The 19,395-nt window shown below is 44.7% G+C and overlaps 1 long non-coding RNA gene across 5 annotated transcripts; it reads left to right on the forward strand.

Annotated features, from left to right (window-relative positions):
* Positions 1 to 4,973: 4,973 nt before the first annotated feature.
* On the forward strand, positions 4,974 to 9,400 carry LOC123180256 (uncharacterized). 5 transcript variants are annotated; one of them, XR_006490828.1, is made up of 5 exons: positions 4,974 to 5,355; positions 5,533 to 6,819; positions 6,917 to 7,320; positions 7,431 to 7,595; positions 8,938 to 9,400. It is a non-coding gene; the product is annotated as an uncharacterized lncRNA (long non-coding RNA). The 5 variants fall into 5 exon arrangements; XR_006490827.1 differs by having other exon boundaries at positions 6,917 to 7,006; positions 7,108 to 7,320; positions 7,431 to 9,398; XR_006490829.1 differs by having other exon boundaries at positions 5,533 to 5,814; positions 6,660 to 6,819; positions 7,431 to 9,397.
* The last annotated feature ends 9,995 nt before the right edge of the window (positions 9,401 to 19,395 follow it).

A 19,395-nucleotide genomic window follows, 5' to 3' on the forward strand; every position in this document is an offset into this window, starting at 1 on the left:
CCTTATAAACTGGATCACCACTCTGGCATTCTGGCCACTTCTCTTTCCCTAATCTCTCCCTAATCTTTCCCTAATCCCTAATCCCTAATCCCTATCCCTAATCCCTAATCCCTAATCCCTATCCCTATCCCTAATCCCTAATCCCTAATTTAATTTAATAATAAAGCACGGATTGACTTTGTCGGGTTCACCGTCACAATACGCTTCTTCTCGTGAATTTACGCTTTTAATTCGAATTTAAAACATATATACATGAGGTGGTACTAATGCTTCTACTCCTACCACGTCGTTATCGTTAATTTTATTTAATGACGTCGCTATGTTGGGCTTCTGCCTGAATCTGTACGTCGCTTTGCTGGGCCTCCGTATGGGCCAGAGTCTGCCGAAGGTCGAGGAAGCGATAGGCACATGCGTCGTGTCCGACCACGTCCATCCCGATCTCCTCCCGTGATCCAGGGCGTTTCCTTTACTGAGCCCAGTCTTGTCTCTCCCCTTTGATTCGATCTCTCATCTGATCTCTTTCTGTGTCTCAAAAAAAAATCTGATCTGTTTCTATAAAAGCAAATCCACCGAAAGAAAGAAATCGCTCCATGGCTGACCCATCGGAGAACTCTTTCTCGCCGTCGGCCCACGCGGTGGGCGGAGGCGACGTCGACGAGCGGCGATCCTTATCTCAAGGGGAAGAGTCGATCGTCGGGGCCGAGCAGCGATGCGGAGGTGAAGTTCATGAAGAAGTGGACGGTGGCATGTCGGCGCCCACATTGAGTACGCAGTGACGGTGTTGCGGCCGCCGCCGCTGGTGACCGAGATAGGATGATGCGCGGGGTCGAACGACTACGCGATGGCGGCACGGGACGACTACTTCCGCATGCCACGAGTTCGTGCTCGAGCGTAGCCCAGCCCATCACCCCAACATCATCTCCCAAAAGTACGCCACGATCGATGGCTTCACGCGGGCATGATCTAGCTTGCTTGCTAGCACGAGCGGCACATACATGCATGGATCCTCATATACAACATCGCTATCGAGATGTGGTCATGCGTCGGCTGCACGAACCAATTTGTAGGCGTGCTTCCCTAGCTTCTCCGTGTTAACTTTGGCTGGTGCAACTGCAAGGCCACTAATTTGGTTCTGCCCATAACTTGCCGGTCTCAGTCAATCCTGCCATGGACAGTGTCGCCGCGGTCGAACATAAGGAATTAACGATTCCCCGTCATTGATGGATTCAACAACGCCAACGCCGGTGCACATGGGGCGGCTATCTCATCTTTCTATGATGTCTGGTGGTTGCAATCACTATAGGCTTAATCTATTTTGTCAGCTTGAATCACCTGATGTCTACCTCATCTAGGATCCTCACCGTTTTTGTCATTGTTTTTATCACTATAATTTTCTGAATTTGTTTCCAGGTCAGTTACTGAATCCATCATAATCAGGCCACTTGGAGCCGGTTCGTTTTTCTCATTCGTCACTAATCTATGTTCCACCCGATCCGTTACCGTCTACTTTTGCCTATGCTCAAACCATGTAGGCAAGAGAAGCATATTTTCACCAATTTATTCTAGCAATTCAATTGTTTGGTTCAACCTGACATACCATAGCACTTGCTGTTGTAAAAGAATTGCCGACAGCTCCATGTGTATTAGAGCTAGCTGAGTCCAGCAGATATATGTCATACAAGCAGTGTAATGATATTTAGCAGAGGGCCTTAGAGGAAATTCTTCCATTGGAGGTGATGCGTTTGGGCAATCAATTTCTCCACCGTCTAAAACAATGTGAACAGTTTGGTCTACAACTATGATAATTGCCTCAGTTTTTTTTCATGGGTAATAATTGCCTCAGTTGATGCTGCTGCATTGCCAACCGCTCATACAAGGATCTTTCTACTTTTGATTTCTCTATTCTTCAATAAAAAAATAGCATATGACATGGCTTTCACTTTTTAGTACTATTCATCTTTAACGTTGACCAAATTTTGTCTCCATTATATCGGCCCAATTTTTAGCATCACATTAGTATTATTCCAAGTTACATGCTAACACTTGGACTCCACATTAACCGATTTAATTTTGGATATCTTTAATTTTAGTTCTATGGTATCTGCTACCATTCCAATTAAAGTATAGCATTCTAATGTACGCATCATCAATCTATTCTTTGTAACAAAGGAAGGAACTTCTATACATGTTTTCATTGATCTATTTCGTCTAATTCAAGTGCTATTTTATTTAGAAGGTAGGCACGGTGAAAATATGCGAGTTAGCAAGGCATCGCGACTCATGAGAACTTGATCCAAATGAACTACAAGAAGGTCCAACAAATTGTTCTGCACAACATTTATAAGTTTTCAACTCTTTGTACGTTTCAAATTTGATTTTTTTTCAACGCATAGTTTCTATGCGGGATGGCATGTTTGATTGAGTTGCTATTTGTTGCTTAAGCAATTTCTATATTCTGACTTGAAACATACAAAAACTAATTTATCATTACAATAGAAATGTAAGCTTAAATAGAGTAACTAAACATTGTGTAAAATATGCCCAGCCAAGCGGCGGCACAAGTGGGGCCCTATGCTAAAATAGATAATATAGACCTGTGTATAGATCTTGAGGCATGCTTATTGTGTTAGGCGCATGTGATTTTATTTATCCTCTTGCATAGCACACATGTGGAAGAGCACTATGCTGAAATAAAGGACATGCATCTATATTGCGAGGAGATATTAAGCTATGCTTATTGCACAAAATCCGTATGATATTGTTTTTCTCCCGTTGCAACGCACGGTCATGTTTGCTATATATATATATATATATATATATATATATATATATATATATATATATATATATATATATATATATATATCTTTCCCTAATAATAAAGCACGGATTGACTTTGTCGGGTTCACCGTCACAATACGCTTATTCCCGTGAATTTACGCTTTCAGTTTTTTTGTCCGTCCATCTCATCTATCTTTTTCTATCTGACAAGGTGGTATTAATCTTACTACGTCCCCAACTAGCTCTCGTGTTTGAATCATCATCCCTGCTGCGTTGCCCAGCTGGGCCTAAATCCACGTAATATGGGCCTATTTTTTAAATAAAGTTATATGGGCCAGCTGGTCCTGTGGGGTAGTGGTTAGCGTAAAATAAAAATAGGTTTCGTATACATCAACAGCTAGCTAGCGCTTCTCGTACGTACGTCGTCGATCGGTCGCTACTATAGCAGGAGCAGCCCGGATAATTTTCGTACGTCTGTCGCCAAGCTGGGCCTCGCCAGTGTGTTATGGGCCAACTGGTCCTGATGTGCTGATGTAACAACTTTTAAGGATGCCACCAACTGAGCTATTTTTCTTTGTGCAAAAAAAAAAGGCCAGTATTCTAAGTCATAGTCCCACATTGCTTTTTGACATCAAATCACACCTATTTATATAGACGTGAGTTGCCACAATCAACAAGCCATGGCATCAATAAATAAAAAGAGGGTTCGCTTAAGAGAAACGAGGAAATTAACTCAGCCTCGGAAAGAAGCATGGGGTGCCTGCCGGGCATGCGCATGCATGTCCAATCAAAATGCGACGCTGCATGTGTCCCGATGAAACGGCTCGACCAGAATTATGAGCCAAATCAACCTGCTACTCTTGGTGAGACGTGTTCAGCGGAAAGATGACTAAATCTTTGAGAATAAACTTGGGCACGTGCGTGTAATCTGATCACACTCGAAATCCAATTAATATGAGTGACACATTTAAAATGTGTTTATATGCCTACTGAAAATGTTATATAATTTTTTAAAATCGTTCATGCATTTAAAATTGTTAGTGTGGTTTTAAGAAAAGTTTTCAAGTATTAAAATAATGTTCATATAAATTGAAAAATGTTCACCCTTTCTCAAAAAATGTTCATGTAATTCTAAAAAGTGTTCACATACATACAAATATCCGTAATTTAAAAAATATTTATGCTCTTTAGAAAGGTCCATGTGATTTAAAAAGTCTTTATGTGTTTTAAATGGAAGGTTGATGCATTTTGAAAAACAACATGTACAATTTAAAAGTGAATGGGTGTATGAGGGACGACGTATGGACTAGGTGTAAGCCGTAGAGCGGGAAGGGCGACTGTCACGTCCAACTTGAGGAGATTAGTTTTAAAAGTATTAGACATTGACTTGTGATGGCGTGGTTCAATGTCAGCTGCGCGCGGAGTAATCGAGATCATCATCATGGGATCAACCACGTCGAAGGCATTGCGTTCTGACAAATTAAAATACTCTTCAAAATATTTAACTATCAGACACTAACTCAAAATATAACATGTTATATATGAAAATTTCCTGAGAAAAAATGTGTATAAATTTTAAATATATATACATGCATACCTGAAAAATTCTTTTAATGGACTATTTTTTTACGTCGCATTCATTCGAGTAAGGCACTCAGAGTAAAACAGATCGAGGCTCCAGTCATTAAGATGGCCCTCAAAGTAGCCCTTGACCTCCACCTCTTCTTTCTAACTGGCATTTGCTTAGTATGATGATGAAAACCACAACCTCGTGTACATAATAAAACTTGCAAAAGGATGAATAGGTTGATGACAATGAGGGGACGGAGCAATTGTGATAAGTGGCGAAATATAATTTTTGTTACCCGTTGCAACGCACGGGCTTTTTTGCTAGTCTCCCTAATAATAATTATTAAATAATAAAGCACGGATCGACTTTGTCGGGTTCACCGTCACAATACGCTTTCTTTCTATGAATTTACGTTTTCACTTTAAATTTAAAACATATATATGCGAGGTGGTACTAATTCGGGGAACCACGTCGCAAAATTTTCGTACGTACTACATGATCTGTCCCGCACTACTACCTGGGCCTTGCCCTGAGATCGTCTCACATGGCTGAAGCATTGCCACTTGGGCCTCAGCCTCATAAGTCAGACCCGAACAGGTACCGAGGAAAGAAAAGAAGAAAAAAAAGCCACCAGCGCCTCGCACGAGCACGACCCTGCCCCTCGATCCCATCTACACCTCCTTCCCGCCGCCACCTCCTGCCCCGCGCCGCCCGCCCCACACCGCCTCGATCGGGACCGCGTCCCTCCCCAAACGACGGCAATGATGGAGGGCGCCGCCCAGCTCCTGGCCGACGGATTCGCTGGCTCCCCGCACCTCGGGGCCAGCCCCTCCCCCGTGCCGAGTCGAGCATCGACTTGGAGGCCCCTTGGGGCTGCCGCCGGTGCGGGAGTCCCACGCGGCCGTGCGGGCTGGGGACCGATTGGCGGGGCCCGTGGTGCGACGCTCGATGGATGGCCTGCACAGCGCGGACGACTGCTTCTCTCCCAGGAGGGCCATAGGCAGGTAATGACGAACGGCGGCTGAGATTGGGTCTCGCCTTCTTCTCTGGTTATGAAAGATTGGTTCTTTGGTGCGTTTTTCTGGGTGTTTTTCTGGGTGGGCGGCCTCGCTGAATTGGTTGCCTTTGTTTTTCTGTGCCCGTCTGTGTCGTCGGATTGGATGGCGTCGGTGCCGCCGCAGCCACTACATGTCGGAGCTGTTGCAGGAGCACCAGAAGCTTGTCCTGTTCACACAGGTGCTACCAATCTGCATCAAACTGTTGGGCCACCGTGAGAGCCTCGATTCGCTCCCTCGCCGCCGCCCGGTCTACCATTATTGGCCTAGGTCTGATTGCTTATGTTTCTCTCTTGTTGATGCAAACTTGCTCTGCTTGACTCTGTTTTGGCCTCAAGGCATCTCACTTGTCATGACTCTGTTTTGGCCTCAAGGCATCTCACTTGTCACATATTGTTATCAACTCAGGTATGGTATCTGGAAATTTTTTATTCTACCAAGAGAACATTTCTTACTTTGGTTTCTAGGCAATATGAAAGTAATGAGTAAACATAACCCGCTGAAACAAAAACATGGTGAAGTAGCTGACTGTAGATTTTGCTTGGAGATGATACTGTTCACTGTCCATATTTTGTTTGTATGGTGGCTGTACTTTGTAACGCTAGCATGGATGTCTGTTATAAAATATACAGTATCTAGATTTTTGCTGGGTAAAGAAATTTGCAGCTCTGAATACTTTATATTTCCCAGTTGTTCTTAATTTCGGCAGTATGCATGGGAACGCTGGGATGACGTGTTTCAGAGAATTCAGTGGCTTGGTTCAACTATACAAGGATCATTTCAACGCAAAGGACTCTCGTGTTACAGCCTATTGACCACTGCAGTGTGTACTCCTGGAATTGATAGCGAATGAAAGCGCCATAGACATTGCAGGAGAGATAAAATTTCTAGATGTTATTAGGTCTCACCAATTTGTACTGCTGTTCACTCTGTAGTCTGGGATTAATTAGCTGTGCTGCAAGGATTCCAACTTTAAAAGTCATGCTGCAAGGACAAGTCCTCTGTATGATTCTTCAGTACAGTTCAAAATAAATCACGATGCAGAGCAGATTCAGTCTTTTGATTTTAGACAATGAAGAGTTTCATTGCTCTTAAGGTCTTTGTTTGCCTTTTTAGGGGAGGTCTTTGTTTGCTTGGATTGATGCGCACGGTTGACACAATTTACAACATTTTTTGACTGACGGCATAGACCATAGTTTCAGTTTTACAATGTGTCCAGAGAGAGTATAATACTGATGCACTATTTATTTCAGAGAAGAAAAAGGTTCCATGAGGGTGTCTATTACAGAACTGGAGAAAGAGCTCGCCTACCATGCATGTTGCCTGGTCCGATGAGCAGTGCTACGCCAAGTGCCCTGTCAGAGTGCAGCCGCACAACGCTGCCTGCTGTTGAGGACCCCGGAGCCTAGACAGGTAGCCACCACTGATATGATTTTTGTGAACTTGTTTTCTTCAGTAAATCAACCATTTGATGATGTCTGCTAGTTAATACCATCCAAATTTTCTGCAGTTAGCTCGGCAACTTCCAGCCCCCCACCGTCTTTCTTGACAGCCACGACACCCATCTTTTCGTCTATGCCTCATTGGATGCACTTCCATTGTATGTAATGTTAGATATACACAATCATAGATACATATATGATCTTCCACCTCGGCTCCTATACTGATAAGATTTGTGTTGATACATGATTCTCAACAAAGTGTGCTACCAAACTTTTTCACGAAAAGTGTAGTACCAGTTGGTGTGATATCATGTCCTCAGCAACGCCCCCGATGGATCGACCATGACCATGTTGTTGCCTGGAATCTTTTTTCATGATGATGTCGCTATTCGTCATCCCACAGTTTATGCGGTGGAGCGTCAACGACCTCAGCGTGTTGCAGGAGAAGACCATGAATATCGGCAAGAAAGATGTAGGTGTTGTGCTTGAATTCTTCTAGGATTTTTGAACTAGCGATTGATTTTCTTTTGCCGCTATCTCATGTCATATCAATTTGTGTTGCATTGCACATGTGTCATACAGGTTGATCAAGGAAGGTGCAACACTGTGATGTGAGTTGAACACAAGCATGGCCTACAATCTCGACGCCCACCATCCATGTGCCTTGCAAGCAGCAATTGTTCACACCCTTGATATTTGTCACTGCCCTCTTCTCATCTATCCCGACAGTCTCGGTGTCCAGGCAAGGTATGTCTATGTCAGTTGAACTGTCACTCGAGTTACAACAATTCCAATCTTTTTTCTATATCTGCAATTGGGTGGACTATGGTATGAATCAGTTTATAAGCAACCATGGTGTACATGAATCTCTGTTGGTGTGAACTGTCAAAAGCATTTCCTACTATTTCTACCTCTGTTTCATCTTCTAAATCTAGAGTCTAGACTTGGATATTATCTAGCAACAATCTGTTCATGAGAAAAGCATGGCTAAGAGTCATACTAGATGTATGCATAATACCGGGACAAGATATTTACCTGCCATTATCCCAGAAGGGAAACATAATACTAAACTGCCATAAAAACATTTGAGGGCTTACATCATCGTTGAGGTCAAATTTGTATCTTTATTATCACCCTAATAAAACATGGTTTTGCTAATTGACTTCATCTTATTTCAACTTTGTTAGTTCAGTTCACGTGCTCTGTTAGAGACCAACCCCAATGTGTATGCTACAACCACTGAAAGAAGTATGTTGCCTTGATGTTTTTAATTCAGTTAATTTGTATTAATTGTGTGGCATCATCATGCAAGGTAAATGCAGAGCTATACTTTCTATTCTCGTGCCTTCTATTAAAATCATGCAGAAGCTCCGGTCATCGTTGTTCATATGTTTTGACTCTTATCGAGCCTCTTCTGTGAGGCACATAGTTTGGGAGTATGCCTATGGCAATTTATCTATTTCCATGATTGAAGAGACATTTTTAAATTGAACAAAACAAATTATATGAGAGGCATATGTTTTGTTTTTGCTGTCCCAAACTACAGAGAGCCTTGCAAATTTCCAGGACTCTGTTTCCTCTTGGAACTCTCCTAACTATGCATTCTTGATCACTGTCGAACATTGATCGACAGACTGCTCTGTTTACAAACTCTATTTTTTCTAGGTTTTCTTGTGAAAATTGATGATACCCCAATGCAGAGCCTTTTGTAGCCTTGTTGTTGGTGACAGATTTCAGACGATAACCTAAATGTAGGCATTAAACACAACAAGGTCAGGATATGATAATGGCCCAAGGTCGTGCCGACAAATCTGGAAATACTCTAGAACAAAATAATAATCTGGCAATGGCCCAAGAGAGCTGTTAGTTCTTGGATTTTTGTACCCTCATGCTAATACTTAACTGTTACTCCCTCCGTAAACTAATATAAGAGTGTTTAGATTACTATTTTAGTTATCTAAACACTCTTATATTAGTTTACAGAGGGAGTACAATTTTTATTGTTCTTCTCATTATATGTACCTAATAATGATTTAGTTCATTTCTGGATGCTTGGACTAAGTCACTGCCAACTTTCTGTAACATACAGCCTTCGCTTCTTAAGGAATTGGAGCACTACACTCCCATTTGTTAATAGTTACACATGGTGTACGCCTGTATGAGTACTCAATGTTGTTGTCTGATGTCTGTACATTTGTTTGAGCACCACACGATCTCATGAAAGATTTGTATTGCTCATCTTAGTCCAAACTGATGATGCTGTGTTTTTTTGTATGGCCTAGAGTGTATATGGTTATCAAAAGATAACGGAACGACACAAACAGTAGCATCATGGCATAAAACCAGAAAAAAAGATAGTCTAAAACAATGGTTCAACCAGTTCAGAATAATAATGATGTGTGCTCCACACTTGAGTACAATTACACTTCTCAAGGTTTCTCTTTGCGTGTCAATGGCAGTGACCATTCTGCTGCTGCAACAAGAGAATCTGTCTGTATAAAACTCAAAAGCTAAGTCCTGAAATTCCTGACAGGAATACAAATTTGTGCTCTGAAGCCAATATGGAACTACTTAGTATACACTTTCATGCCTTTTATTTTCTACTCCCTCCGCCTAAATATAAGTATTTTTAGATATTTCAATATAGACTAGATACGGATTGTTGGGATCGTAGCAGAATTTTAAAATTTCCTACGCATCACCAAGATCCATCTATGGAGTATACTAGCAACGAGGGGAAAGGAGTGCATCTACATACCCTTGTAGATCGCGAGCGGAAGCGTTCCAATGAACGGGGTTGATGGAGTCGTACTCGCCGTGATCCAAATCACCGATGACCGAGTGCCGAACGGACGGCACTTCCGCGTTCAACACACGTACGGAGCAGCGACGTCTCCTCCTTCTTGATCCAGCAAGGGGGAAGGAGAGGTTGATGGAGATCCAGCAGCACGACGGCGTGGTGGTGGAAGTAGCGGGATCTCGGCAGGGCTTCGCCAAGCTTCTGCGAGAGGGAGAGGTGTTGCAGGGGGAGAGGGAGGCGCCAGGGGCTGTGGTGCCGCTGCCCTCCCTCCCCCCCTTTATATAGGCCCCCTGGGAGGGGGGGCGCCGGCCAAGACCCATCTGCATGGGGGGGCGGCGGCCAGGGGGGAGACTTGCCCCCCAAGGCAAGTGGGGCGCCCCCCACCCTAGGGTTTCCAACCCTAGGCGCAGGAGGAAGGCCCATGGGGGGCGCCCCAGCCCACTAAGGGCTGGTTCCCTTCCCACTTCAGCCCATGGGGCCCTCCGGGATAGGTGGCCCCACCCGGTGGACCCCCGGGACCCTTCCGGTGGTCCCGGTACAATACCGGTGACCCCCGAAACTTTCCCGGTGGCCGAAACTTGACTTCCTATATATAATTCTTCACCTCCGGACCATTCCAGAACTCCTCGTGACGTCCGGGATCTCATCCGGGACTCCGAACAACTTTTGGGTATCCGCATACTCATATCTCTACAACCCTAGCGTCACCGAACCTTAAGTGTGTAGACCCTACGGGTTCGGGAGACATGCAGACATGACCGAGACGCCTCTCCGGTCAATAACCAACAGCGGGATCTGGATACCCATGTTGGCTCCCACATGTTCCACGATGATCTCATCGGATGAACCACGATGTCGAGGATTCAATCAATCCCGTATACAATTCCCTTTGTCAATCGGTATGTTACTTGCCCGAGATTCGATCGTCGGTATCCCAATACCTTGTTCAATCTCGTTATCGGCAAGTCTCTTTACTCGTACCGCAATGCATGATCCCGTGACTAACTCCTTAGTCACATTGAGCTCATTATGATGATGCATTACCGAGTGGGCCCAGAGATACCTCTCCGTCATACGGAGTGACAAATCCCAGTCTCGATCCGTGCCAACCCAACAGACACTTTCGGAGATACCCTTAGTGTACCTTTATAGTCAACTAGTTACGTTGTGACGTTTGGCACACCCAAAGTACTCCTACGGTATCCGGGAGTTGCACGATCTCATGGTCTAAGGAGAAGATACTTGACATTGGAAAAGCTCTAGCAAACGAACTACACGATCTTTGAGCTATGCTTAGGATTGGGTCTTGTCCATCACATCATTCTCCTAATGATGTGATCCCGTTATCAATGACATCCAATGTCCATAGTCAGGAAACCATGACTATCTGTTGATCAACGAGCTAGTCAACTAGAGGCTTACTAGGGACACGTTGTGGTCTATGTATTCACACATGCATTACGATTTTCGGATAACACAATTATAGCATGAACAATAGACAATTACCATGAACAAAGAAATATAATAATAACCATTTATTATTGCCTCTAGGGCATATTTCCAACAGTCTCCCACTTGCACTAGAGTCAATAATCTAGTTACATTGTGATGAATCGAACACCCATTGCGTCCTGGTGTTGATCATGTTTTGCTCTAGGGAGAGGTTTAGTCAACGGATCTGCTACATTCAGGTCCGTATGTACTTTACAAATATCTATGTCTCCATTTTGAACACTTTCATGAATGGAGTTGAAGCGACGCTTGATATGCCTGGTCTTCCTGTGAAACCTGGGCTCCTTTGCAAGGGCAATAGCTCCAGTGTTGTCACAGAAGAGAGTCATCGGGCCCGACGCATTGGGAATCACCCCTAGGTCGGTAATGAACTCCTTCATCCAGACTGCTTCCTGTGCTGCCTCCGAGGCTGCCATGTACTCCGCTTCACATGTAGATCCCGTCACGACGCTTTGGTTGCAACTGCACCAGCTTACTGCTCCTCCATTCAAAATATACACGTATCCGGTTTGTGACTTCGAGTCATCCAGATTTGTGTCAAAGCTAGCGTCGACGTAACCCTTTATGACGAGCTCTTCGTCACCTCCATAAACGAGAAACATATCCTTAGTCCTCTTCAAGTACTTCAGGATATTCTTGACCGCTGTCCAGTGTCCCATGCCGGGATTACTTTGGTACCTTCCTACCAAACTTACGGCAAGGTTTACATCAGGTCTGGTACACAGCATGGCATACATAATAGACCCTATGGCCGAGGCATAGGGGATGACACTCATCTTTTCTCTATCTTCTGCCGTGGTCGGGCATTGAGCCGTGCACAATTGCACACCTTGCAATACAGGCAAGAACCCCAGCTTGGACTGATCCATATTGAACTTCTTCAATATCTTGTCAAGGTACGTACTCTGTGAAAGACCAATGAGGCGTCTCGGTCTATCTCTATAGATCTTGATGCCTAATATATAAGCAGCTTCTCCAAGGTCCTTCATTGAAAAACACTTATTCAAATAGGCCTTTATACTTTCCAAGAATTCTATATCATTTCCCATCAATAATATGTCATCCACATATAATAAGAGAAATGCTACAGAGCTCCCACTCACTTTCTTGTAAACACAGGCTTCTCCATAAGTCTGTGTAAACCCAAACGCTTTGATCATCTCATCAAAGCGAATGTTCCAACTCCGAGATGCTTGCACCAGCCCATAGATTGAGCGCTGGAGCTTGCATACTTTGTTAGCATTCTTAGGATCGACAAAACCTTCCGGCTGCATCATATACAATTCTTCCTTAAGGAAGCCATTAAGGAATGCCGTTTTGACGTCCATCTGCCATATCTCATAATCATAGTATGCGGCAACTGCTAACATGATTCGGACGGACTTCAGCTTCACTACGGGTGAGAAAGTCTCATCGTAGTCAACCCCTTGAACTTGTCGATAACCCTTAGCGACAAGTCGAGCCTTATAGATGGTCACATTACCATCCGCGTCTGTCTTCTTCTTAAAGATCCATTTATTTTCTATAGCTCGCCGATCATCGGGCAAGTCAGTCAAAGTCCATACTTCGTTTTCATACATGGATCCTATCTCAGATTTCATGGCTTCTAGCCATTTGTCGGAATCCGGTCCCGCCATCGCTTCTTCATAGTTCGAAGGTTCACCGTTGTCTAACAACATGATTTCCAGGACAGGGTTGCCGTACCACTCTGGTGCGGAACGTGTCCTTGTGGACCTACGAAGTTCAGCAGTAACTTGATCCGAAGCTTCATGATCATCATCATTAACTTCCTCCCCAGTCGGTGTAGGCACCACAGGAACATCTTCCCGCGCTGCGCTACTTTCCGGTTCGGAAGGGGTGACTATCACCTCATCAAGTTCCACTTTCCTCCCACTCACTTCTTTCGAGAGAAACTCTTTCTCCAGAAAGGACCCATTCTTGGCAACAAAGATCTTGCCTTCGGATCTGAGGTAGAAGGTATACCCAGTGGTTTCCTTAGGGTATCCTATGAAGACGCATTTTTCCGATTTGGGTTCGAGCTTTTCAGGTTGAAGTTTCTTGACATAAGCATCGCATCCCCAAACTTTTAGAAACGACAGCTTAGGTTTCTTCCCAAACCACAATTCATACGGTGTCGTCTCAACGGATTTCGACGGAGCCCTATTTAAAGTGAATGCGGCAGTCTCTAAAGCATAACCCTAAAATGAGAGCGGTAGATCTGTAAGAGACATCATAGATCGCACCATATCCAATAGAGTGCGATTACGATGTTCGGACACACCATTTCGCTGAGGTGTTCCAGGCGGCGTGAGTTGTGAAATGATTCCACATTTCCTTAAGTGCGCATCAAATTCGTGACTTCAATATTCTCCACCACGATCTGATCGTAAGAATTTTATTTTTCTGTCACGTTGATTCTCAACCTCACTCTGAAATTCCTTGAACTTTTCAAAGGTTTCAGACTTGTGTTTCATTAGGTAGACATACCCATATCTACTTAAGTCATCAGTGAGAGTGAGAACATAACGATATCCTCCGCGAGCCTCAACACTCATTGGACCGCACACATCGGTATGCATGATTTCCAATAAGTTGGTTGCTCGCTCCATTGTTCCGGAGAGCGGAGTCTTGGTCATCTTACCCATGAGGCATAGTTCGCACGTGTCAAATGATTCGTAATCAAGAGACTCCAAAAGTCCATCTGCATGGAGCTTCTTCATGCGCTTGACACCAATGTGACCAAGGCGGCAGTGCCACAAGTATGTGGGACTATCGTTATCAACTTTACATCTTTTGGTATTCACACTATGAATATGTGTAACATCACGTTCGAGATTCATCAAGAATAAACCATTGACCAGCGGGGCATGACCATAAAACATATCTCTCATATAAATAGAACAACCATTATTCTCGGATTTAAATGAGTAGCCATCTCGAATTAAACGAGATCCAGATACAATGTTCATGCTCAAAGCTGGCACTAAATAACAATTATTGAGGTTTAAAACTAATCCCGTAGGTAGATGCAGAGGTAGCGTGCCGACGGCGATCACATCGACCTTGGAACCATTCCCGACGCGCATCGTCATCTCGTCCTTTGCCAGTCTCCATTTATTCCGCAGTTCCTGTTTTGAGTTACAAATATGAGCAACCGCACCGGTATCAAATACCCAGGAGCTACTACGAGTACTGGTAAGGTACACATCAATTACATGTATATCACATATACCTTTGGTGTTGCCGGCCTTCTTGTCCGCTAAGTATTTGGGGCAATTCCGCTTCCAGTGACCACTTCCCTTGCAATAAAAGCACTCAGTCTCAGGCTTGGGTCCATTCTTCGACTTCTTCCCAGTAACTGGCTTACCGGGCGCGGCAACTCCCTTGCCGTCCTTCTTGAAGTTCTTCTTACCCTTGCCCTTCTTGAACTTAGTGGTTTTATTCACCATCAACACTTGATGTTCTTTTCGGATCTCCACCTCCGCTGATTTCAGCATTGAATATACCTCGGGAATGGTCTTTTCCATCCCCTGCATATTGAAGTTCATCACAAAGCTCTTGTAGCTTGGTGGAAGCGACTGAATGATTCTGTCAATGACCGCGTCATCCGGGAGATTAACTCCCAGCTGAGACAAGCGGTTGTGCAACCCAGACATTCTGAGTATGTGCTCACTAACAGAACTATTCTCCTCCATTTTACAGCTGAAGAACTTGTCGGAGACTTCATATCTCTTGACCCGGGCATGAGCTTGGAAAACCATTTTTAGCTCTTCGAACATCTCATATGCTCCATGCTTCTCAAAACGCTTTTGGAGCCCCGGTTCTAAGCTGTAAAGCATGCCGCACTGAACGAGGGAGTAATCATCAGCACGTGATTGCCAAGCGTTCATAACGTCTTGGTTCTCTGGGATGGGTGCTTCACCTAGCGGTGCTTCTAAGACATAATCTTTCTTGGCAGCTATGAGGATGATCCTCAGGTTCCGGACCCAGTCCGTATAGTTACTGTCATCATCTTTCAGCTTGGTTTTCTCTAGGAACGCGTTGAAGTTGAGGACAACGTGGGCCATTTGATCTACAAGACATATTGTAAAGATTTTAGACTAAGTTCATGATAATTCAGTTCATCTAATCAAATTACTCAATGAACTCCCACTCAGATAGACATCCCTCCAGTCATCTAAGTGAAACATGATCCGAGTTAACTAGGCCGTGTCTGATCATCACGTGAGACGGACTAGTCAAGATCGGTGAACATCTCCATGTTGATCGTATCTTCTATACGACTCATGCTCGACCTTTCGGTCCTCCGTGTTCCGAGGCCATGTCTGTACATGCTAGGCTCGTCAAGTCAACCTAAGTGTATTGCGTGTGTTCCGAGGCCATGTCTGTACATACTAGGCTCGTCAACACCCGTTGTATGCGAACGTTAGAATCTATCACACCCGATCATCACGTGGTGCTTCGAAACAACGAACCTTCGCAACGGTTCACAGTTAGGGGGAACACTTTCTTGAAATTATTATAAGGGATCATCTTACTTACTACCGTCGTTCTAAGCAAATAAGATGCAAAACATGATAAACATCACATGCAATCAAATAGTGACATGATATGACCAATATCATTTTGCTCCTTTGATCTCCATCTTTGGGGCACCATGATCATCTTCGTCACCGGCATGACACCATGATCTCCATCATCATGATCTCCATCATTTTGTCTTCATGAAGTTGTCACGCCAACGATTACTTCTACTTCTATGGCTAACACGTTTAGCAACAAAGTAAAGTAATTTACATGGCGTTATTCAATGACACGCAGGTCATACAAAATAATAAAGACAACTCCTATGGCTCCTGCCGGTTGTCATACTCATCGACATGCAAGTCGTGATTCCTATTACAAGAATATGATCAATCTCATACATCATATATATCATTCATCACATCTTCTGGCCATATCACATCACATAGCACATGCTGCAAAAACAAGTTAGACGTCCTCTAATTGTTGTTGCAAGTTTTTACGCGGCATGTATAGGTTTCTAGCAAGAACATTTCTTACCTACGTAAAACCACAACGTGATATGCCAATTTCTATGTACCCTTCATAAGGACCCTTTTCATCGAATCCGTTCCGACTAAAGTGGGAGAGACAGACACCCGCTAGCCACCTTATGCAACTAGTGCATGTCAGTCGGTGGAACCTGTCTCACGTAAGCGTACGTGTAAGGTCGGTCCGGGCCGCTTCATCCCACAATACCGCCGAAACAAGATAAGACTAGTAGCGGCAAGAAGAATTGGCAACATCTACGCCCACAACTACTTTGTGTTCTACTCGTGCATAGTAACTACGCATAGGCCTGGCTCATGATGCCACTGTTGGGGATCGTAGCAGAATTTTAAAATTTCCTACGCATCACCAAGATCCATCTATGGAGTATACTAGCAACGAGGGGAAAGGAGTGCATCTACATACCCTTGTAGATCGCGAGCGGAAGCGTTCCAATGAACGGGGTTGATGGAGTCGTACTCGCCGTGATCCAAATCACCGATGACCGAGTGCCGAACGGACGGCACCTCCGCGTTCAACACACGTACGGAGCAGCGACGTCTCCTCCTTCTTGATCCAGCAAGGGGGAAGGGGAGGTTGATGGAGATCCAGCAGCATGACGGCGTGGTGGTGGAAGTAGCGGGATCTCGGCAGGGCTTCTCCAAGCTTCTGTGAGAGGGAGAGGTGTTGCAGGGGGAGAGGGAGGCGCCAGGGGCTGTGGTGCTGCTGCCCTCCCCCCTTTATATAGGCCCCCTGGGAGGGGGGGCGCCGGCCAAGACCCATCTGCATGGGGGGCGGCGGCCAGGGGGGAGACTTGCCCCCCAAGGCAAGTGGGGCGCCCCCCCCCCCACCCTAGGGTTTCCAACCCTAGGCGCAGGGGGAAGGCCCATGGGGGGCGCCCTAGCCCACTAAGGGCTGGTTCCCTTCCCACTTCAGCCCATGGGGCCCTCCGGGATAGGTGGCCCCACCCGGTGGACCCCCGGGACCCTTCCGGTGGCCCTGGTGACCCCCGAAACTTTTCCGGTGGCCGAAACTTGACTTCCTATATATAATTCTTCACCTCCGGACCATTCCGGAACTCCTCGTGACGTCCTGGATCTCATCCGGGACTCCGAACAACTTTCGGGTATCCGCATACTCATATCTCTACAACCCTAGCGTCACCGAACCTTAAGTGTGTAGACCCTACGGGTTCGGGAGACATGCAGACATGACCGAGACGCCTCTCCGGTCAATAACCAACAGCGGGATCTGGATACCCATGTTGGCTCCCACATGTTCCACGATGATCTCATCGGATGAACCACGATGTCGAGGATTCAATCAATCCCGTATACAATTCCCTTTGTCAATCGGTATGTTACTTGCCCGAGATTCGATCGTCGGTATCCCAATACCTTGTTCAATCTCGTTACCGGCAAGTCTCTTTACTCGTACCGCAATGCATGATCCCGTGACTAACTCCTTAGTCACATTGAGCTCATTATGATGATGCATTACCGAGTGGGCCCAGAGATACCTCTCCGTCATACGGAGTGACAAATCCCAGTCTCGATCCGTGCCAACCCAACAGACACTTTCGGAGATACCCTTAGTGTACCTTTATAGTCAACTAGTTACGTTGTGACGTTTGGCACACCCAAAGTACTCCTACGGTATCCGGGAGTTGCACGATCTCATGGTCTAAGGAGAAGATACTTGACATTGGAAAAGCTCTAGCAAACGAACTACACGATCTTTGAGCTATGCTTAGGATTGGGTCTTGTCCATCACATCATTCTCCTAATGATGTGATCCCGTTATCAATGACATCCAATGTCCATAGTCAGGAAACCATGACTATCTGTTGATCAACGAGCTAGTCAACTAGAGGCTTACTAGGGACACGTTGTGGTCTATGTATTCACACATGCATTACGATTTTCGGATAACACAATTATAGCATGAACAATAGACAATTACCATGAACAAAGAAATATAATAATAACCATTTATTATTGCCTCTAGGGCATATTTCCAACACGGATGTATGTAGACATATTTTAGAATGTAGATTTGAGTAATATTCAAACAAAATGGTTTGCAGAGAACAGTGTTCAGTGACTTAGATAACTTTAGTGAGCTGATGGAGTGGTTTACTGGAATTTACAGTTGCACTATTACATGATCTGACGAGGAAGAGAAAAGAGAGGAGGGAATGGCAAATGGAGTGAGCCGATTGGAAGGGTGCCGAGTATGGTGCATACATGTCAGCGATGGTAGTCAGAACTTGATGCTGAGTGCTGATGGCATGGTTACGTGTTTGGAATTCAAAGTGTGCACGTGGGAGGGTTACGAATGGCCTGTTTCGTTGATGGTGATAATGTCCTTTTTTTGCATGTAGATTGTGATAATGTGTTTTGATTGGAGACACATGGACAGTGGGTAAAGGAAGAAGTACAAGGGTGATTTGTGTCAAAGCACTAGAAGATAATGTCCCCGTGAAATTGGATTAAAAAATTATTGCATAATGGCACGGGGAGTAGGTTATATTTCATTTTTCGCCCGGTGCAACGCACGGGCATTTGTACTAGTCTCTCCCTAATAATAAAGCACGGATTGACTTTGTCGGGTTCACCGTCACAATACGCTTTCTTCCTGTGAATTTTACGCTTTCAGTTTGAATTTAAAACACATACGTGAGGTGGTACTAATGTTGCCATCGATGTAGATTTGACAAATTACGTTTTTCTATCTGTCATGGGTTTTGCCCCACATGGGCCGAGATTGTGAGCAGCGACTTTGCCCTTGCATATGGGCCGAGATTGTAGAGGAGCGCAGCAAAAATTAGGTGTTTTTCATGGGGATTTCTTCCTGTCAATTTTATGCTTTCAGTTGGAATTTAAAACATATACATGAGGTGGTACTAATGTTGCCATCGGTGTAGATTTGACAAATTACGTTTTTCTATTTGTCATGGGCTTTGCCCCACATGGGCCGAGATTGTGAGCAGCGACTTTGCCCTTGCATATGGGCCGAGATTGTAGAGGAGCGCAGCAAAAATTAGGTGTTTTTCATGGGGATCGAACTCATGACCTGCCGTTTCATCTCAACGTGCACAACCAACTGGGCCAAAGCCGTGTATGTGTTGGCTTATGAATTGATTTTCTGCAATTAGAAAGACAAGAAAGGAAGGAATAACGC

This window comes from Triticum aestivum, chromosome 1D, assembly GCF_018294505.1.
Source record: "Triticum aestivum cultivar Chinese Spring chromosome 1D, IWGSC CS RefSeq v2.1, whole genome shotgun sequence".
NCBI classification, from domain to species: Eukaryota; Viridiplantae; Streptophyta; class Magnoliopsida; order Poales; family Poaceae; genus Triticum; species Triticum aestivum.